Source organism: Camellia sinensis, chromosome 6, assembly GCF_055761805.1.
Source record: "Camellia sinensis isolate YWXY chromosome 6, ASM5576180v1, whole genome shotgun sequence".
In the NCBI taxonomy this organism is placed as follows: Eukaryota; Viridiplantae; Streptophyta; class Magnoliopsida; order Ericales; family Theaceae; genus Camellia; species Camellia sinensis.
The window spans coordinates 188,665,358-188,688,960 of record NC_138966.1 but is presented as its reverse complement, the minus strand read 5'-3'; positions in this window follow the sequence as shown (position 1 = coordinate 188,688,960).

The window sequence follows — 23,603 nt, the reverse complement described above, 5'->3', positions numbered from 1 at the left end:
ATATATATATATACATGAGCAATTCTTCCATGTCCAAGACACCCATTGCCCCTGTGCAAGCACTCAAAAGGCTAGTTAGCGTAAACCCATTTCATTTGGCAGTTGAATTTCTCATTCGATGGTAAAGTTCCAAACACAAATCAATATTCCACTCTTGTGCAAACCCAGTAATCATTGTTGTCCATGAGACTACATTTCTCACAGGTATTTCGTCAAACAAACACTTGATACGCACTGCCTAACTCGTTGCATTTGCAATACAAACTGATCAAAGAACTCCCAATATAGAACATTGGTGAAAACCCCAGTTTTAATTGCCAAACAATGAACTTGAATTTCAAAAAAGACAGTGTTTGGACACCCATAAGAACTCAAAGTGTGAGACAGAACAATTAGGTTGGCTTTCAATTCTTCCCTGTTCAGCCTAAATAGAATTGAAATAGGACCCTCCTTTGAGTTTGAATCAATGGGTTCATGTGAATTTGTTGGCAAAATGTCTTGAACAAGACGAAGATGGATTTGGCGACCACCGTGAATAACACTTGGTTCAGACCCATCACTCAATCTTCTCTCAAAAGGTTATAATTTTTCTAGCGCAAAGAGACCAAAGTACCAGCAAGAGGAAAGCCTTGGTTTCAACAGATCTAAGCATAGCAATTTCTAAGTTTTTGTTTTGAATCGTGGGTTATCGTCAATGGTTTTCAATCAAAAGTGTGTGTAAAGGAAGGTTAGTGTTGTGTGTACAATAATTAGGAGTGAAGAGTATAATTATAACTTTTAAGTGTGTGATTTGAGAAAATTAATTAATAATCAAATTAATAGGTGTGTGTAATGAAAAAAAATGTACCTGAGTTAATTAGGTGTGTGAAAATAGAATTCTCATAAAAAACAGAGGCTACACCAGTGAAATTTTGAATATACCCCTAGTTCACACTATTACAAATTTACAACTCGCAAATCTAAGCTAAATATTCAACAGGTGATCAATAGACGATTGTAGATTCTGGAACCAAACAAGCCAGTTTCAAGGATAAACGAAGCAACACAAAATCGATCTATTCCAGCAGTTCGACATCTCACAATTTGAGCAATCAAGCCCCACGATCCATACTAGCTTAAACAGGACTCCATCGGGAGAGCTTTCTCTCTCTAGATTCTAGAGAGAGAGACTCTACTTTATTCCTCTTCCTTCAACTATAGGTTACACAAGCAATATCTCAATCATCACACCAGTAAACCGACACAGACCAAAACCGACACAGGCCAAGACACTGACTAACGGCATTAGGACCCTCGATACTGACAGGTGAACCTCTCACCGACGAGATAGCACTTGGACGAATATCCTGCCTGAGATGAACTCCCATTTCCACCAGCCATAGCCGACCTCCAATCAACATGAGCCATGGAGGCCGAAAGCAATTGAGACATAAATGCATCTCAGAACCAAACAAAACCAAATAGGGACAACGGAGGTGACCTAGGGTTTGAAGTGAAAAGACGAGTTTGCCCCTTAGTAATTGCTAGAGGGAGCATGTAAGAGGCAGGTGATGGCTTTCCGTTCATAATTTCAAACGGAAGTCAATTATTGGACGAAATTGACACACGTAATTAAATTCAGGGGTTAAATTTGGGCAAATTAGACAAATTTGATGTGTAATGACAAATTTCAGGGGTTAAATTTGGACAAATTACACAAATTAACCTTTTGTTAAGTGCTATAGCAGGAAGAAGTGGGTGTCATAGTAGGAAAAAGTATATTATAGCTTTTTTTAAAACCCTTCATTGTGATGATACATGCCACATTAGTACTCCCAACTTTTTGTTGTGTTTAAGTTGGGTGTTTTAGTAGGAAAAAATGGGTGTTACAATAAAAAAATAAAAAATACTATAACTTTTTAAAAATCCTTCCTTGTGGTGGAATATTCTATATGCCACATCAGTTAGGTTTTATTATGTGTCATAGTGGGAAAAAGTGGGCGTCATATTGAAAAAAAGTACACTATAATATTTTTAGAACACTTCCTCGCAGTGGAACATATCACATGCTACATCAGTTGAGTTTTGTTGGGTGTTATAGTAGGAAAAAGTAGGTGTTATTGTAGGAAAAAATAAACTATAGTGTTTTTAGAACACTTCCTTGCGGTGGAACATGCTACATGCAACATCAGTTAGGTTTTTGTTGGGTATTACGGAGGGAAAAAGTGAGTGTCACAGTGAGAAATGATATAACCATTCAACAAAAATTACCAAACATACAAAACAAGATCTTACGGTTATATTATCAATACCAACTGGATTTATCAAAGTAATAGAAAAAAAAAATATAAGATTGATTGGTGTAACTGTTTATGAGATGAGACTTTTTGATAAATTTTTTTTTTTAATGTTATAAAATGAATTGAAATGTAATTTCCCTAGAAAAATGGGACCCATTGCATGCAATTCGTTTCAAGCAATTAAATTTGCTACCTAATGTAAACATCTAACGAACCCAACACGTGTTTCGTAACCTTTGGATTTTTTTTAAAATTATTTATTTTTTATGCACATAACTTTGGAATTCATGCAATCAATAATTTGCTACTTGATTTGCCAATTAAAAAATAAAAATTTGATACGTAATTTGTCAATAAAATAAAAAAATAATAATAATTTGCTACACATTTTGTCTTATATATATTTTTATGGATAGATTCACCATCATATAATGAATTATTTGTTCGTTGGTGATACACAACTATGACCCTGTTTGGTAGAGTTGTGGGAAAGTACTTATACCTTACGCCTTAACAGTTTATACCTTATAACTATAAATATAAGCTGATTTCTGACTTATAAATTAAGCATCTCCTGCCCCACTCAAAGAATAAGCTGATTTCTGGCTTACAAAAAGCTATAAGCTGCATTGTTAAGCTATACCAAACACATCAAAATAACTTAAATTATACTGAAAGCTGAAATAAGAAACTTTTAAGCTGCACCAAACAGACACTATATCCAGTGTCACCTGGTGACCAAAGGGGTCACGTGTCCTGAGGATTTTTTTATTTTATTTTTTATATTTATATATGTATATAAATAAAATTTTAAATAAAAATAATATTTAGAATAAAATGTCAATGGTATTTTAAATTTATGATAATAATAGTGATTGTTTTATTGACAATGAAGTGACAACAACAAATTATATTTTTATATATGAAAATTTTGTGAAAAAAATCTCAATATAAAGGTAATATCCATCATTATTGATATGCAAATATAATTAATCTCACTATATATATATATAAATTACTAGAGTATTAGTAATATTTACATGTGAAGTTCACTCTTCATGTGTTGCTTTACTGTTGATTAGTGATATCATATATCAATGATGACGTGATATCACTATTATATGAAATTTTTACTCAAATTTTGTAAAAGTTTAATTTATCTTATTATATAATTTATTTTAATACTTAAATATATGACTTTTTTATATTGTTCATAATATATTAGTTACACACAATATTTTCTTTTCGATTTTACTCGAAATTAATTGTAAAATTTTATGTGAAATATTTTGTAATAATTTATTAAAGTTTTTGTAATTGATATTAATTCAAAAAATATTATTATCTTTCTATTGTTGTTTATGGGGAAAAAAATTAAAGTTATAATTAATAAGTATCATTTTTAATTTAGTTTTCCAACTCTCACTGACTATATCATTGGAATAATACTATATGAATCGATTAATGTACTAATTAATATACTAACAGATGATGTGACATAATTTTAAAAATTTTGCGTATTTATAATTTATATAATAAGTGGAGTCAATAATAATATTAAAATACTAGTTGATATATTAGTGTATACATTAATTAGTACATGCAGTATCACCGTGGGCGGAAAGGACACGTGGTGTATGCGATCCTTGTCTCTTGTCGTACTATGAAACGGCACTGTTTTTTATTTTCTATTTTTTTGGTGAGGGTTACTTTAATTTCTGTAGAATAAAGGGATGCCATTAAGTGTTATGCTAAAGACACATGGAGTGATGTAGAGTTTATAACGCATTTTATCTTTTACTGTATGATTTATACTAGCAAAAAATTTATGCTATGCACAAAATGAAAATTTTTGTATTTTTTAAATACAAAATGTAATAAAATAAAATAATTCATCGTACAAATTAATTTATCAAATTAATTTTTTTTTTGAAATTAAAATCAAACAAACCATACATGTGTTTGACTGCTTCAAAACTCACTTAAATGCATCAAAAGTGAAATTGAAAGGGAAAAAAAATTGTAATTGAACAAATCAATTTATCAAACCAAAAGCAAAAAAATGTAACTTCAAAAAAAAAAAAAAAAAAAAAAAAAGAAAGAAAGAAGAAGAAAAGAAAAAGAGTAGTTGTACGAAAAAAAAAACAGTTCAAGGCCAAAATATATTCAATTAACATCTAGCATCTGTATAAAAAAAACAAAAAAAATTCCGAGGCATTCAAACTTTAAAATCTCCTGTCAAATATCCCAAAACTTGGCAGGAAATTTAGAACTTTGGTTACCTCAAAAAATTTTTTTTTTTTAAATATATAGATGTTGGATGTGAATTGGATATATTTTGGCCTTAAGTGAGTTTTTTATTTTTTTATTTTTATATAGCTACTTTTTTTTTTTAAGTTACATTTTTTTTTTTTTTGCTTTTAGTTTGATAAATTGATTTGTTCAATTATAATTTTTTTTTCCTTTCAATTTCGCTTTTGATGCATTTAAGCGAGTTTTGATGCAGTCAAAACATGTATGGTTTGTTTGATTTTAATTTCAAAATTAATCTTTTAAAAAAAAATACAATTTGTAACACCTTGAATAATAACTTTTATAAAAATTATATGTTAATTTATTTTGAAATACCTTAAACTAAATTAGTTAAATTGACACTTGGAAAATTATTTATACTTTTATGATTGTATGCACTAAAATATAATTTGAAATTAGGAATCATTATGTTTTATCAAAAGTTATAATGTAATTGTATATTTATTTTGGGCCAACTGTAATTAGGAGAACAAAAATGTTAGAGGTCTCAAAAATTCTACCAAAAGTTTTACCAAATATCTCACATGGGTGTGGGACTCACATAGGACCCACATTGTGTGGGTCTCATACCCATATGAGATGCTTAGTAAAACTTTTAGTAGAATATTTAGAATTTCCAACATTACTCTTAAGAGAAAGTGTGCAATTATTTGGGGAACCTGTGCAATGCATTTATTGCATTTGAGCGAATTATGGATTGCAGGGTGTGCCATGTGCTTTCACTATATGATTGCACAGTATTAAATAGTGCAGTATACTGTTGCACGGTTGTTGGTATCATAAATTTTTAATTTTATTATTTATTATTTATATAATTGTAGGACATATGACACTCTTTTACTCATTTGGAGGTTGTAAGAAGTTATAAAATGTGAAAAGATGATAAAGAATAAAGTAGAGAACATGGAGCGTGAAGTGGAGGCTGAAGGAAGTTATAGAAGATCATGGGGTATGAAATGGAGGAGGTGGAAGAGTGGACAATTTTATGTAGTTTATTCCTACAATGTTTACCTATAAATAGCCATTCATTGTTATATTGTAAAAAGATCCAGAACTAAAATAAAAGACAATTGATTCTTATTTTTTGTCATTTATGTTTCGTGCACTTTATTTTATATACTTCATTTTCGAAGCATAGGAGTAGAAGTAAATTTTCCGCACTTTATTTTATTCACTTCATTTTCGAAGCATAGAAGTAGATGTAAGTTACTTGTTAGTTTGATTGTTCATTCAATCACCTCGATTGTTCACTCAATCATTCATCCTCCTTTTAATTTTTTCTTTTCTCTACACTGGACAATTTTGAAATCCTCTTCATTGAGGCAAAAGAACCGTTAACATAATCGCTTGATAATTGGCTTGAATTTAATCTGTAAAGATTTTTCAATTCTTATTGGTACGCTCGCATTTATGATATTTTTCTTCGTAGGAAAAATAAGCCAACAATAATAAGGGCCTTTGTAGCAATCTTGATTTTTCGTAGGTCATTATTTATTATTACTTTATTTTATTTTTTTGACTTTATTAATCGCGTGATTACATGAGAATTTAATGTGTTATTTAATTAATTAAATGTGTTGTTTAATTATATATAATTAATTTAAATATTTATATATATATATATATATATATAAAAGGTGTTATATGTATTATTTTTATAAAAAGTATTTATATATGTTGTAATACTTGTAAAATATGATATAATGTCTGTGTTTGGCAAGTGGATTTGCAGGCTTTTTTAGCTATTTTAGCCACAAAAAACAAAATAGGCTATTTTAGTCATAACAAACAAAACATCACATCTAACCCATAATCATTACATTCTTCTCTCACAAAAAAACTCAAAAAAGCCAAAAAGCCAAAAAGCCCTTCCCAAACCAAGCTTTTAAGCCCAGGCTAAAATAGCCAAAAAAGCCAAAAAGCTAAAAAGCCAACCCACTTCCCAAACCAAGCCAATATCAATTAGGTTATCACTTAGAGAGCTGTTGAAAAAAAAAAAACAAAATAAAACAAAAATTGAGGCGGCAGTCAAGAGGGAGAGAGAGATGATCAGGGGCTGTTGTCAAGAAGAGAAAGAAAAAAAAAATCAAAAGAGAGACGGCAGGCGGAGGAAAAAGGAAGAAAAAAAGGGGTTAGGATTTTATTTTGATAGTTTTATTAATTGTTCAAGTGATTTTTTGATCTTAAAAAAAATATTGTGAGTACAAAACTCACTTTCCTTGATTATTGTTTAATTCGTTATTTTTATTTATTTATTTTTATTTATTTGATGTTAGTTTGATTTTGTATTTACATGAAGATGATATATTGATTTTAATTATTTTGATTAGTTGTGTATGTCAGGTTTAGGACTTTTATATGTATTTATTTTATGATTATAATCGCATTCATGGTTGTATGAAATTAAAATAAATTTAGAACCCATAGATAAATTCGTTATACTCCACCATACCTCCATGAATTGTTATTTTATTTGAGTATTGGTGAGAAAGAGTGTATAAAAAAAAATTGAGGATTTTGAGATTTATTTAAATGTCTTAGGCTTGGCATTGTTATATTTGTTCCCATGAGTAGATGAGATTGTGTATATATATATATATATATATTGTTACCTCGTTCTCATGAGTAGACTTGTGTTTTGATTTACGCGCATACGTATATGCTAACCATCTGGGGAGTGTGGGTCAAACTCAAGATGATATTCCCGTACAAGTTTGGCTTTGGAGCGGTGCTAGGTATACGGGAGGCACATGAGATATATGTGTAGGTCGGAAGTGAAGGGCCGAAGTGGTGGAATTAAGATACAAATAATTAAATATGAGTTTATTGGTATAGTGTGAATTGTATTGATTTGTACATCTTAAAAAATAGTAAACGACCTTGATAAATTATGAAATTTGGATAGAGGAATGTATACATAATTCTAGACAACTTTTGTATTTTAACTTTGTATTAAAAAGATCGATTAGAACTTGTAATCAGATGATCCTGGTTATAGTAATTTTTATTCATTTAGCAATGCAGATTTTAGACGCTATTTTAACCCACGAAACTGAAGTAAAACATTATTCTGAACACTTTTTGTATTTTGAACTTTTTTGAAAAAAATCATCTTAGGGCAGTTTTTTTCTAATTTCAGTTCCAGATTTTTCAATCGAATTTCGTCTAGATTATTCTATTAAATTTTTCTCTCAACCTGTTCAGTTTCTACTAAATTTGTTTGCATAGTCTTTTAGGAAATTTAATTTTGTACAACTTTTGTTCTTTGAATTTTGGTCAATTCGAATGATTTAAGCATGAAACAGGACGTTTTTATACTTATTCAGCAGTTTACTTATGATTAAATTATACTAACTTCATTTTTTTTTTTTTTTTGCAAAATGGTGGGTCTTACTAATTTTTTTTATCTAGGGCTGACCCACCATATTTTAATGTTTATTTTTTACTCAATTTATGTTTAGTTGTGTACGGGTAAAAAACTAAATGTCACCGCAACTCGAGAAACTACCACATCGTCTCGATGCAGGCGGAACTACCTGTCTTGTCCTATAACAATAATTAAATGTAATCTTGTTTGTGTCTGGTGGACACGTGGGTGTCAAATCTTGTACTCACACCAGTATACTTGTATACTGACCTATTTTGTCTTTTGGCATCTCGGGTGCGTTCTATTTGAGCGCAGCCGAGCTTCCTTTGCAGGATTAGTTGAGGCTACGGTGGTGACGAGAAATAACTATAGTTGTTGGACATGTCTTTCAGACTTCTTTTATTTTTTTGGAGTTTAGGATTGATATTAGTTTATTTAGTTATTATTATTATTATTTTTACCTTAGTATTTTGACAATTTGGTATTGTGGGTTATTTTTCAACTTTACATTATTTAAGTGGTTTTAACTATTTGTTGTTACTTTATGTTGGAGGTATTAGATAGTCATAAATTATGATGGATAGTTTGGTTGGCATTTTGTTAGTTTTTTTTTAATCCGTTGTAATCTTTTGAGCATTGAAATTTACTTAAATCTTATGGAGACGAGAACAGTTAGATTTTTGTTTCACCATTAGGATTTGGATAATGAAATATTGATTAGAGTTTAGTCATAATTTAATATTTAATTGTCCAAATTTTGGGAGGTGACAATCTTCTTACCTATAAATAAGTGAGTTGCATGGTAATTGTTAGGTTTTTGTTATTGGCAATCTCGTTTGACAAAACTCCTTTCAGTTGTAATTTTATTCGATCTTTTATTTCAGTGAGGGTATGAGTATTTAGATGTGAATCCAATCCGAATTGTGCCTATGAAAAGGAGTTTGTGATCTTAATCCTATCATGTTTGCCACTTTGCTGACTATATGGGGGATTGAGCTGCCTGGCCAGCTCGTGGTGATCCATAGGCCAGCGCCCCATGTCGAGTCCAGGGTAACTGTAATGACCCCAAAGTGCGTATAGAAGGTTATCCTTATTTAATTAGGGGTTAATGTGTTTGCCATTGGAATTGAAGAACTATCCGTTGAGTTATGTCTTTGAAATTGGAGTTGGTGACCTTTTCCAAACAATCTGAAAATTTTTCCCTCCGCTCGAGCGGAGTAGTTGGCGCTCGAGCGTACTTTCGGGGTTCCCAGCAAATTTTGCAGACGGCCTGAGATTCTGGGAGTTGTGATTTCCCGCTCGAGCGGTGGAGTTGACGCTCGAGCGGACATCTTTGTTGGTCTTCGCGCTCGAGCGCAAGGTTGGGCGCTCGAGCGGGTCTCCAGGTTGAGTTGTATTTCTGAGGCGTGGGTTCGTTTTGGACATTTTATTAGTGTACTTAGAACCTTCTTATGTTATTTGGAGTATGGGTTGAGGTGGTAAAATGAAGGTAAGGTAGGATGGAACCAAAAGCTTTAATTTGAATGATTCGTCTACGATCAGTCGCCATGCTTTTGCCCTTTTCTTTTTCCACACTTTGAATTTGGATGTGAGGTTAGAACCATTAAAAAGCTTATTTCCGGGGCTTCAATTTGGACACAAGAACGACCTAAAACGGAGTCCGGATGGGAGAGTTACACCTGTTCAAAGTTTCAAAATCTGTGTTGGGTGCAGGTCCGCTCGAGCGGGAATATGGACGCTCGAGCGGGTTTTACGGGCCAGCAGCTTTAAAAACGGGATTTTGAGATCATTTCTTACATTTTTCCTTTCCCCTCTTCTTTCCTCCGTCCTAGGACCGAAAAACCCTAGGTCCTTGATCCTCAATACCTTCTATTTCCCTTAGTTTTGATCTAGATTACCCATCAAGAAGTGAAGAAGCTTGAAGATTATCGTGTTCTACCGATTGGAATTTCGAAATGGTAGAGGGATCTCATCCAAGCTCACTCCTTTGTTTGTTCCTCGAGGTAGGGGTTCTAGATCTCCTTAATATTTACATCTATGGATGGATTTAAGGTAATTTCAGTATATAAAGGCAAAGATCTTCATTTTTTTTTTTTATTTAGAGCATATTATGAGATTTGGGGATTTAGAATTTGAGATGTTGGAAGTTAAATTGTTAGGTTAAAATGATGGATTGTGAACCCTAGATGTAAAATCATTGGGAAAATTGGAATTAAAAGTGGTGATTTAAGAAGTTTGAAATTTTGTTAAAAATCCTCATTTTTCTTGAAACTCTAGGTTGATTGATGATGATAACCAATGAATTGACCCAAATTGATAGTAGAATTATGAAATTGAGGTATTGAATTATATATTTACAAATTTAATTGAATTTTAGAGATGTTTGAAAATGGTGTTTAAAATTTACGAATGAACCTCAATTATGGACATTGTGAACCATGCTATTGTGTGAGATGAAAATTAGGGAACAAGATTATTAATGTTATGGATGATAAGTGCCTTGGGAAGAATTGATGAAATGGGATTTAAGACTTCACCTTGAAAGATGTTGAATTATATTTAGGGGTGATAAGTTGAATCATGCCAAATGGTGTAGCTTATTTTGGATTGTGTTGAGATATGTATGGAAACGTATGTTGAGTTAATGATGTGAATTGCAAATTGATGTATACTTGTGAATTGTGTAGGGCTAGCTACAGGGACGGACCAAGCATCTAAACACTGTGAGTAATAGTACCTCAACCGTACGTTATTTACCATTAATCATTATTGTTACTGACATTTCCTTCTCTCTGAGCAAATATGCCAACATGTGTGTTGGTTGGGAATCAAAGTGGGCATTGAAAGAATTAGCACACAACAAAATGACTCTGAAACCATTCTGTATTCCGACTACGTTTATCGTTTATCGGTAATGTGCCATAACTTATAAATTATCGGTGATTCCGCATAAGAATTGTACTCATGGAAGTAAACCCTGTTTACCGGGAACTTGATATTGACTTCTGTTTGATTTAATGTATGTTTTGTGACATAGATATTCGTCTAAAGGGATTAAAGGACAATATTAATGTTTTGTTATCCATAAATTAATCTTAAGGAAGTGCGATAATTAAATAGAATAATGATGCTTGGGCATTACGAATCATTCTGTTTTGCCAATGATGAAACAAGACTAGTATGAGATAAATTATTTTGTCCTTACAAATAGTAGGGTGATGATACATATACTCTTTATGGGATATGCTGTACTTATTGCTGACGATTGTCATTGGTATTCTGTTAAACGTAAACTAATTATGTTAACTCATGTAAATGATTGAAAGAATCTGTGTGTGCCTCTGCCTAACTTGGGACTAATCAGTTTTGATGACATCTGAAGTTATTCTGCTTTGTGGGTTGTCCCGAGATCTATTGAATTATGGTATGAAACTGTGGTATCTACGTATTTCTGAAAGCATTCAAGCTAAAAATATGTTTATTCGTGGGATTAATGGGAAAAATGTGTTTATCTGTATTAATTTGTTCTGATATTTTCTGGTATGGAACAAAGTGCTGTACAGAACTAAGTGCTACACCTTGGTGGGAGCCACCTCTAGAATCCGTACGAGCCACCTCTTGAGTCCATACATTTGTTATTTCTGTTACCCCACGCTTATGTGTTCTGTTGCCACGCTTATGCGTTCTGTTACCCCACGCTTATGCGTTCTGTTACCCCACGCTTATGCGTTCTGTTACTACGCTTATGCGTTCTGTTACCCCACGCTTATGCGTTCTGTTGTTTCTGGGCTGATAAGCCGTTCTGTTATTTCTGGCCGATGGTAGTTTTGATATTTGTGGACCCATGGCAGTTTTGGAAATATTTACGGAATGTAGTTAATCATATGATCTGCGGTTATATGTTTGATTATTCAGGTTAAACAATACATTATTTATGTACTATTATTCATTGAGTTTCGCTTATTCTGTATTTTGTTTGTTTCTGTAGGTAATCAACCGAGAGGTCAATCATAACCCTAAGGCTTACCTCTCTCTTGTCAACCTCAGGGTGTCCAGGCACTTAGCTGAAGCCATGCATTCTGTAAATTTTTGCTAAGTTTTGGCTTATACTTTGGTTGTCTTTCATTAATGTTTGATATATGCCCAATTGCAGGGCCGAGCCTGTATATATGGATGCATATAACCGATGTTCAGGTGTATGTTTGGATTTAATTTGCATGTTTTGAATTTCGTGATCCTGGCATGATAGTAGTAGCTCAATGGTGTTTGTTTCGATTGTCTAATTTTGATATTTAATGCTTCCGTTCAGACCCCATATGTTATGTATATCAGGTTACAAGTCTGTTTTTTTGAATAGGTCATGCCTAAACTTTGGGGGCGAGATAGGGGTGTGACAGTAGCGCCCAGGCAAGGTCAAAGGGCAACGCCCCAGAAGCAAAAAGCAAAATTGCAGTTGAAGTTGTTTGACCGCTCAAGCGGCCATTCTTGCACTCGAGCGGAGATTGCGACCTTTCCGAAGTTTCACTATCCTGCAAAAGTATTAGAAGTTGTATTTTTATGCTCGAGCGGCCTCTTCTACGCTCAAGTGTCCATTCTTGCGCTCGAGCGGAGATCGCAATTCTGTTTTCTATAAATCTGCGATTAATTCAGTTTCAAGTATACGACTTTCAGATCTTCTTTTTGGGTATTAGGATTTTCATCTGGAGCTTCTTTGCTTGTTTCTTTTGATATCTGTGAGAGTTTAATCATGAATTAAGTAGATTATATCAAAGAGTTTGTTTAGTTTGTTTTATTCACAAAAGAGAGAGTTGTTCTTTGTTGGATTCTATGGAATTTGGGCCTGAAGCTTTGGTGGATTCTGGAGTGCCTCTTCGTTGTTGATTCAATGTTAAGTAAGACAATTCTGAGGTGAAGATGGTGGTAGAAGAGGCATATTAGGGTCGGTTCAATTTGAGCGTGGATTCGCTAGGTAATTGATAGTACACTTGTGTAATTCTTTTTGGTTTTCTTAGTGGATTGTTTTGTGGCTTTGACTCGTAGTTTTTTATCATAATTGGAGGCGCTCCAATTGTGGTTTTTCTACGTTAAAATCATTGTGTCGATTTGTCTTTGATTGTTTGATTGGGATTACTATTACTGGTTAAAATTGATACATAATCACAAATCAATATCTGGGGGACTTTAGATTTTTCAGTGATGAAATCAGAAGAATAACAAATGAGAGGTATATGAGAGAGTTGGCCAAAGTTAGAAGTAAGAGTTAAGGATCAATTTTAAGGTGAGTTGTATTATATTTTGAGCTACCATAAACTGTTTTATGTAAAATTTGTTTTGCAAATGATAGTTTTTAAAGCATATTATTTGATAAATGAACCCTATTTGCTTAAAAAGAAAAACTCATGGATAAAACTGTTTATTAAATGTGACTCCCTGTATATCAAACTCATGGATAAATGAACCTTGTTTATTAAACTCATGCCTTGGGAGACTTAAATAACCATTACCCTCTGTATTGTCATTTTAAGTGACCCCCTATTTGTCATGGATCTACTGACCCTCTAATTTCTAGTATAGAGCAAAGTGATGTGCGGAACTAAGTGCTACATTATTGTAGGAGCCATATCTAGAATTCGTACGAACTATCTCTTGAATCCATACATCTGTTTTGTTGTGTACCGTGATTATGATTATTTACTTATATGATTTCCGTATTATGCTTATGTTATGTAAAAGGATTTGTGTATTTCTGTTATCAAACAAGTCTCTGTTTGGTCAAATAATTATCCATTGTGATTTTTATACCCTTATGCTTTCAGTATAATATTTCTCATTTTGCTATGTGTGTGGGGTAAGCACACGGCACTTTGTAATCATAGTTCAGCTATGACAATGTAAATGAATAGAAGTTTTAATGTATATGTTTTTGTTATAATTAAATTAAGATTTGGGTACTATTTTATTTTACTCCATTGTACTATTAATTTGTTATGACTTCAGTTATTGTCTTGTTGCGACGCTGAACCTCCGGGTACTAGATTTGGGTTGTGACACAATTTAGTTTGATAAATTGATTTGACCGATGAATTATTTTATTTTATTATATTTTGTATTTAAAAAATACAAAATTTTCACTTCGTGCGTAGCAAAGATTTTTTGCTAGTATAAACCATACAATAAAATGGGTTACAAACTCTACATCACCCCATATGTCTTTAGAATAACACTTAATACTTAGTTGGCACCCCTTTATCCTACAGGAATTAATGTAACTCTCACAAAAAAAAAAAAAAAAGGTGTTGTTTCATAGCACAACAAGGAGACAGAAAATCTCCATACCATCATTCATCCGCTCCGTTCAGTTCCCCACAACTATTCTACTCTTGGATGCAATGCCCAACACTCAAAGTGTTCACTCATTTTAATTGAGATATAAATCATACTCTATTGCCAAATTTGAAATGTTACAAATCACATAGCTATTAATTGTTACCATAGATATGACCATAGCAGTCTTGTTCAACAAATATGGCAATTTTGTCACTTAGAATATTTCTCAACTTATCCATCATAATGACTACCACGGTCCTGATACATTGAGGGTTAGTAATGGTAGTGGCGGATTTAGAAATTGTGCAAAGGGGAAGTGGGCTAAAGTAGAATTATTTAGATTTTAGAAAAATTGAAGTAATATTATATAGATTTTTGGGACTAAGATACTAATTTATTTATAAATACTTAAAATTATATGAAAGTAATGAGATATTTTAAAGTTTTAGGATATCAAACTAGTAAATCATTTTATAATTACTGAAAATTATATGAACATAAATGAAAATTTTCAAAACTTTGTGTAGTGATAAAGGTAAAGTTTTTTTAGATTTTTGGAGGGGATGGAGTAAAATTATGGAATTTTTGGTGAAACCCCCATTTTTGGGCATTTTTTAAAGATAAAGGACAACTCAATAAATTCTTCTTCAAAAAGCCCCTGAGTAGGAGAAGCCCAACTCAATAAGGATATCCTATAATTTATATTTTTTTTGACCATATTGCCCTCATATATATATATATATATCATATATTTGAACAATCTCAGCTCATGCCTACACCGATCTTGAAGACAATTTGCGAAGTAAAGATGATTTACGAAATCCATGAAGACGATCTCAAAATCTGAAGATCTCACCGCCGACGATCTTGCCCTTGGTCAACAATACACGATCTCGACATTGAAAATCAACACTCTCAATTAAATGAGAGATTATATTTCAAATCTGTACAAATCTGTATCAGATTTAGAGAGTTTCATCGAGATTTGTGAGTGCTGATGGAGTTTTAGAAGTTTTGCTTCAATCCAGTGTTTGATTATTGTTCGAGTTCAATCAGGTATGTTGATTAGTTTTTTTGTTTTTGTTTTTGATTTATTTTTGTTGATTTGCCGAGTTCAATCAAGTGTGTGCTCTATTGTTGTTTGATAGAATGAGAGTAAAATTTTACTTTGATTTGTGTTCTGTTTTTGCTTGACAAAATGAGAGTAAAATTTTACTCTGGTATGTGCTCTGCTTTTGTTTGATAAAATGAGAATAAAATTTTACTTTGGTATGTGCTCTGTTTTTATTTGATAAAATGTTGCTCTGTTTTTGTTTGATAAAATGAGAGTAAACTTTTACTTTGGTGTTATCTGTTCTTATTTTTTTTAATTTTTTTTGATACAATGACAGTAAAATTTTACTCTGTTATTGTGTACTTTTGTTATTTGTTTTTGGACTCCTAGTGACAGTAAAATTTTACTTTGATTGATAGTAAAATTTTATTGTCAATTAATTGCAGATTTGCAAAATGGTTCCACTTCTTATGTTGTTATGCAAGTATGGTGATCGTACCATTGTGTTCAAGGTTGTGTCAAACTGCACATTGAAGGACTTAATTGATTTCTTAAGTTGTAAATTGAAGAAGTTTGACAGTAGTGATTGCATACTGTTATAGTACTGTTTACCTAGACATTCGCAATGCATGATTGATGATGATTCTGATTTAGAATATGTTGTCGCTTGTTTATGTAACGCCCTCATAATAATACGTAAAATAAATCATTTTAGACATGCAATGATATAAGAAAATAACCATCTTTCCATTAATCAGAGTAGTTCTTACAAAAGTATTACATGTTAACAACAAAAGCAAATGCCCTACGGGTTTACAGTTTTCCAAGTTAACACTTGGTTACAAAAAAAAAGAGTGCTAACTCAATACATATTAAGCCCTTGGCTTGAATTTACATGTAATCCATCAAAAGAAAGCAAACAACAAAAGCAATCTTTCTGCCTCTAGCCTCCCAAGCTATGTCCTTGGAGGTGGAATGCTACTTGTACCTGAAAATAATGTCCCATAAAGGGTGAGCCACAGCCCAATAGAAATACACTAAACCAGCTATGAACAATGACTAAAAGATTAGCAGTTTATAGATGGTCAACACCGATACACCCACTTATATCACATTCCTGTTTCATGACATTTAAGTTCATGTTACATTTCCTTTCTCATTTCTTTTTTCAACCTTGAGTTTGACAACAAGGCTCAAAACTTACCAAATAACTTAATGAGGATAAGACTCATCTTTAAAACACTTTTGAAGTTCATGATGGATACACATTTTGATGCTGTATAAATAACACGTAGACCACTTTCATACTGTATGAACGATACACATTTTGGTGCTGTATCAACATAACACAGAAACATTTCTATACTTCACAATTGATAACGATATAAATTTTAGTGCTATATCAAATCAATTTAAACACTTCCATAATCAACACTTGATACACATTGTAGTGCTATATCAATGTCACACACAATCTGGTTTAGAGGTCCATCCCCTATCTTCTCCTAAACCGTGGAGTGCATCCCCTATCTCCTCCCACGCACACCATGTATATAAACATAGATCATATACATAAACAACCAATGCATAAAGTTGATGTATTATTCCAACCGCTATGTTCGATAGCATACTCAATCGATTAGTTTTAGTTTGCCTAATGATGATGCATTATCTACAACAATCAAGACTATCCTCTACCGATAGCCCAAAACAGTTATTTCTAAACAAAAAATAAATGCACTAAAAGGATATATCATCACCATTCAACCTAGGAGAGTGATTAAATGAATCCAACTACACCCTTTAGTCCCATAATCTTTCAATTTGAATATTCTCAATTCAATTCCTCATTTCTCAAAATTAATTATACAAATTAATTTATCCAACTAATTAGGGCATTTTTCCATAATTAACATAACGACCCCAAGGTTCCATTTTCATCCATAATTCATCATCTATCTCGTTTCTCTATGCTAAACATGCATTTAGGTTTAATTATAAATAAAACCCCATCTTTTGTAAAATTACACGAAGACCCAAACTTTCTTAAAATTACCCAACAACCCCTAACATATCAAAATGCTAAGATTCAAAGACAAAGCTCATAAAGAGGGGTAGGACATCCCTACCTCGAAGTTAGAGCTCAAACGGGAAAGTTGAAGAAAACCAAAATGCTCCAAATACCAAGATCCATGGATCAAAACGAAGCCCTCGACGATCAACACCCTTTTTATAAAGGCCGAAGGATAGGGGGACACTCTAACTAGATCAAACCCTAGAGAGAAGGGAGATCTTAGAGAGAGAAGCTCTCAAAAAGTGTTTTTAGAAAGTAAGAGAGAGAAAGAATGTAAAAAGTGATTTTAAAACGCCCAGATGCCAACTGATATACGACATTCCCGCTTGAGCGCAAAATGACCCGCTTGAGCGTTAGCAACAAAAAATGGACACGCTCGAGCGCAAGGAGGCCCACTCGAGCGCCAAGAAACAAAAGCAAAACACATCCGCTCGAGCGCGAAGAACCAGTCCGCTCGAGCGTAGATTTTTATCTCTCAGAACTTTTTCAGAAAAGAACTACCCGCTCGAGCGCTACCCACTCGAGCACAAGAAACCCGCTCGAGCGTAGAAAACACACCTGCAGAAGTTTTGCAGGGACATGAAATGCTGGAAGGGTGTAAACCCCGCTCGAGCGCAAAATGACCCGCTCGAGCGGACCATTCAAAAACTGGGCAACAACAATGGGAGCCAAAGCTTTACCAACCTGTAACAACCAAGCCCAACACATCCTAAAACTCAAACAAATGGATTTAAAGGACGACAACAAGATAGATACAACTACCAACTCCACGGAACCGAGTTCGGAATACAACTGAACAGTAAAGGGACAACCGGGATGGCTATAACCTCCCCCCCTTAAAGAATTTCGTCCCCGAAATTAGATATAAGTTTTCAAAAACAAGTTTTCCTCAATTCCCAACAATATTATAACACAACATTAAACAACCTGACCCATTACCGGTCAATCTCATCTCTTTTCAAGAGGCAAAACACATTATATATATCAACTTGCATTATCAACATGCATTCCCTTGAAATTTACCAATTCCAACACATTTTCTACAATTCTACCACATTTGCAACATTAATGTCATGTTTGCATTTCCACAATATACTTAACATACACGATGTTAAAACAAACTTCCATTTTAAGGCAAGTTCCACAACATTTCCATAAACCAAAACATCACTATGTTTTACAACTTAAGACATATACAATGCTCTTAAAGTTCAATAATATTACAAAATCTCAATACATAATTATACATCAACAAACAAGTCCGGATAATTCTCACGGACATCCGCCTCACGTTCCCAAGTGGCTTTCTCCACTCTATGATGTTTTCACAAAACGTTCACCAAGGGAATGGTCTTGCCTCGCAAGACTTGATCCCTCCTATCCAAGACCCAAACTGGTCTCTCCTCATATGAGGCATCCTCATCAACCTCTAAGTCGGTCCAATCCAATACATGCGATGGATCCGACTCATACTTCCGAAGCATACTCACATGAAACACGTCATGAACTCCGAACAACTGCGGCGGCAAAGCCAAACGATAGGCAACCTCGCCAATCCTCTCAAGGATCTCAAAAGGGCCAATAAACTGAGGGGACAACTTCCCACTCTTCCCAAACCTCATCAATCCCCGCCTTAGTGATATCTTTAGAAAGACATGATCACCCACCTCAAATACCAAAGGTCGCCTCCTACGGTCGGCATAAGATCTCTGGCAACTCTGGGCTGTAACCAGCCTCCTACGAATAAGCTCAACTTTCTCCGTCGTTTCCCTCACCAACTCCGGACCCAACAAAGGTGCATCACCCACCTCAACCCAACAAATTGGAGACCTACACAGTTGGCCATACAAGGCCTCAAACGGTGCCATACCGATACTCGATTGAAAGCTGTTGTTGTAGGCAAACTCCACCAAGGGCAAGTGCCTCTCCTACGTCCCACTAAAGTCAAGGACATAACCTCGAAGCATATCCTTAAGGATCTGAATAGTACGCTCGAATTGTCCATCAGTCTAAGGATGATAAGCCGTACTAAAGGTCAACTTAGTGCCCATGGCACTCTACAAACTCTGCCATAACCTAGCAATAAAACGAGAATCTCTATCTGAGATGATCGTCACTGGGACCCCGTGCAACCTCACTGTGTCCCGAATATACAAGTCGGCAAGATGATCTATTGAATCTCTCACGCGCATAGGAATGAAGTGCGCCTACTTAGTCAACCGGTCTATAACTATCCAAATAACGTCACCACCCCGCTGAGTCCTCGGGAGACCTACAACGAAGTCCATAGTGACATGCTCCCACTTCTACTCGGCAATAGGCAAGGGTTGTAACAAACCCGCTGGCCTCTGATGTTCGGCCTTCACTTGCTGACAAGTAAGGCACTTAGATACGAAAACTGCCACATCTCTCTTCATACCCCGCCACCAAAACTGGCGACCCAAATTCTAATACATCTTAGTGCCTCCCAGATGCACCGCAAGGCGTGAATAATGAAACTCTCGGAGTACCTCCTCTCGGCAAGACTCCGGCACAAACAAACGGTACCGGTATCTCACACTCTGGTCGAGATACATCGTCAAACCTTTCTCAACCTTCCCACTGGAGATCTTCTCTCGGAGGGATTCTACCTCAAGGTCACCTCTCTATGCCTCTAGCACTCGAGTCACAAGTGTAGGCTGAGCAACAAAAGAAAATAAGGCCGCAGCCTCAACGGATTCGCCCAGAAGCAAATCAAACTCGCCAAGCGCACCTAACATCTCCCACTCCCGGATGGCTATACAAGCTACATCACTAATGGATTTCCTGCTAAGGGCATCGGCCACAACATTGGCCTTCCCCGGATGATAGTGCAACTCGAAGTCGTAATCCTCAATAAACTCCATCCACCTCCTCTGCCTCAAGTTCAAGTCTTTCTGTGTAAACAGATATTTCAAACTCTTATGATCTGAGAACACCTCGAATCTCTCACCATAAAGGTAGTGCCTCTAGATTTTCAAGGCAAAGATCACTGCTGCTAGCTCTAGGTCATATGTAGGGTAATTCTTCTCGTGTATTTTTAACTGACGTGAGCCATAAGCTACCACTTTCCCCTCTTGCATCAACACACAACCCAAACCCTCTTGTGAGGCATCACAGTAAACCGCATAACCTAACCCTCTCTCCGGAATAATCAAAACCGAAGCGGTGGTCAATCTAACTTTCAACTCCTGGAACGACTTTTCACAAGTCTCACTCCATACAAACTTGACCCATTTCCGTGTCAACCTAGTCAATGACGAAGCTAGCCTGGAGAAATCCTTCACAAACCGGCGGTAATACCCAGCTAATCCCAGAAAACTACGGATCTCAAAAACACTCTTAGGCTGTGCCCAATCCTGCACTGCCTCAATCTTGGATGTATCAACAGACATCCCTTCCCCCTATACCACATGGCCTAAGAACTTGACTTCCCCTAGCCAGAACTCACATTTCCCAAACTTGGCATACAGCCTATGGGCTCTAAGCAATTCAAGCACCACTCTCAAGTGTTCCTCGTGCTCCTCCTCTAAAGGTGAATAAATCAGAATGTCGTCCACGAAAACGACTATAAAGCGGTCTAAGAATTCCCAGAAGATCCGGTTCATCAAATACATAAAGACTGCCGGTGCATTTGTGAGTCCAAACAGCATCGCCAGAAACTCATAGTGGTCATACTGCGTACGGAATGCCATCTTCGGAATATCCTCCTCCCTGACCCTCAACTGGTGGTAACCTGATCTCAAGTCTATCTTAGAGAAACAATGGGAACCCTTCAACTGGTCAAACAGATGATCTATACGGGACATAGGGTACTTATTCTTGACCATAGCCCGATTCAACTTCTGGTAGTCGATACACAGTCTCAAGGCACCATCTTTCTTTTTAGCAAAGAGGGTCGGTGCTCCCCACGGCGAAACACTTGGGCGAATAAAGCCCTTATCCAGCAACTCTTGGAGCTGAACCTTCAACTCAACTAACTCGGCTGGGGCAAAACAATAAGGTGCCATAGAAATCGGCGTCGTGCCGGGTACTAGATCAATAGAGAACTCAATCTCTCGATGAGGTGGCAAACTAACGTCCTCGGGAAAGACATCCGAGTAATCACAAACCACTCTCAGCAACACAGTCTGGGTCTCATCGCACTCACTACTCGAAAAGCTAGCAAGTAGACCACTAAGCTCACTCCGCCCTCGCGGATCATACATCGGTGGCAAAACACTACCAACCCGATCCCCCAAGAAATGGAAACACTCCCCGCTCAAGGTGCATACGGTGACCCTCTGGCGGTAGCAATCAATAACAGCTCAGAATGACGATAGCCAGTCCATATCCAAAATAACATCAAATCCCGACATGGGCATAATTACAAAAGGGAACGGAAGCCTATGATCGGCGACCTCTATGTCACAACCCCTATATCCTTGTTTCAAAATCAACTCACCCCCAATAGGTGAAACTACACAAATAGGAGATGCTAACTGTGCCAACTCCAATCTCAAAACAGATGCAAATGCAGCAGATACAAAAGAATGAGATGCACCCGTATTAATCAATACACTAGCAACCGAGTTGCAAAACAAGAAGGTACCTCTCACAACTGATGGAGCAGGTACAAGATCCTGCGCGGTAATAGCGTACACGCGCCTTGTAGGCCCCTAATCCAGCTGCTCACCCTGGAGCAAACGATTGCTGCACTGACTGGGACGACGAAGCTCCTGGATTGGCCCTCGAGGCCTGCACAGACTGAGCTGGCTGAAAACCCTGCGTCTGCTTGGAACCAGATGCGCCCGAAGTGGCACTCAACTGTGGGCAAAACGTCTTCAGGTGCCCAGGCTGACCACACTGATAACAAAACAAGGGCTGGCCCCTGCCCTGACTCTGGCTCTGCGGTCTAGCTGAAGATGAAGCAGCTCTCTGACCTCCTCCCCTCTGTGGGCAAACCGAAGCCATGTGGCCCAGCTGACCACACTTGTAACAGGTGAAATCTCTCTCCGAGCCTGCACTCGGCACTGGAAAGGTTGATCTAGCAACACCTCCCTGAGACTGCTGAGGATTAGCACCCCTCTGTCTCCTGCCATCACCCTGACCATCTTGGCTCCTCTTGGAGCCTCTTTGTCCCTCATCTTCATGCATCATGATCTTCATATGGGCTGCAACATCAACCAAGCACCCATAGTCTCGGATCATCGAACCTCCAACTCTTATCTTGAGGCCGCGCCTCAACCTTTTCTCGAACTCGATACAGCGGCGTTCCTCGGACGCCACAAGTTCGAGTGCGAACCTGGACAAGCTGGTAAAAGCAGTCTCATACTCGGCTACTGAAGAACTCAACTGCAAAAGCTGACAGAATTGGTCTCTCAACTTCTCCCTGACTGTTGGAGATAAATACTTCTCCTGAAAAACCTCCACAAAAGCCTCCAACGTGCCAGCAATACGGCCCCTCATGTATTTCCACCACTAACCCGCACCCTCTTTTAGCTGGAAGGATGTTAAGGTCACTTTCAACGCTCCGTCCTCGATGCCAAGCATCTCGAACGTCTTACTCATTTGCTCTAACCACTCGTCAGCCTTCAGTGGCTCCTTCGGATCTCCAATAAACTCGTCCGGGTTAGACCGGGAGAACTCCCTTTTCAAGAAGGAAGGCCTTGCCTCAACAACTTGGGCCTGCACTGGAGCCTGAACTGGATTCTCAGCTCTGAATACCCATAGACTCCCTCAAAGCATCGGCCATCCCTCGGGCTAAAGCGCCCATAGCCTCCTGTCTTGATGGCTCGGCCACATTGGCCTGGTTAACCCCCTCCTGCTGTGCCGGAATATCATCCGGTAAAGGCATCTCCTGCCTACCACGTCTGCCACGTCTACCACCTCTTCCTCGTCCTGACATCCTAATAAAGATAATAAAGAACGTTAGCACATTGATAAATGTGCCAAAACTAAACACTCGCGTCCTAATACATGGACACCTGTAATTCACTCCACGTAAGCACATAAACACATAAGCACTTACGAATTTCATTTTCGGATAATGATAATCCCGAGGCGTTACTAGAGTTCCAGTTAGAAACAGCATTAATCAAGTGCTTTTCCAACAAGACTCACAGAAATCCAAGGATCCAATCAACATCCTAGAAACTAAATCCCATACCCAAGTAGTCACATAAACATGTT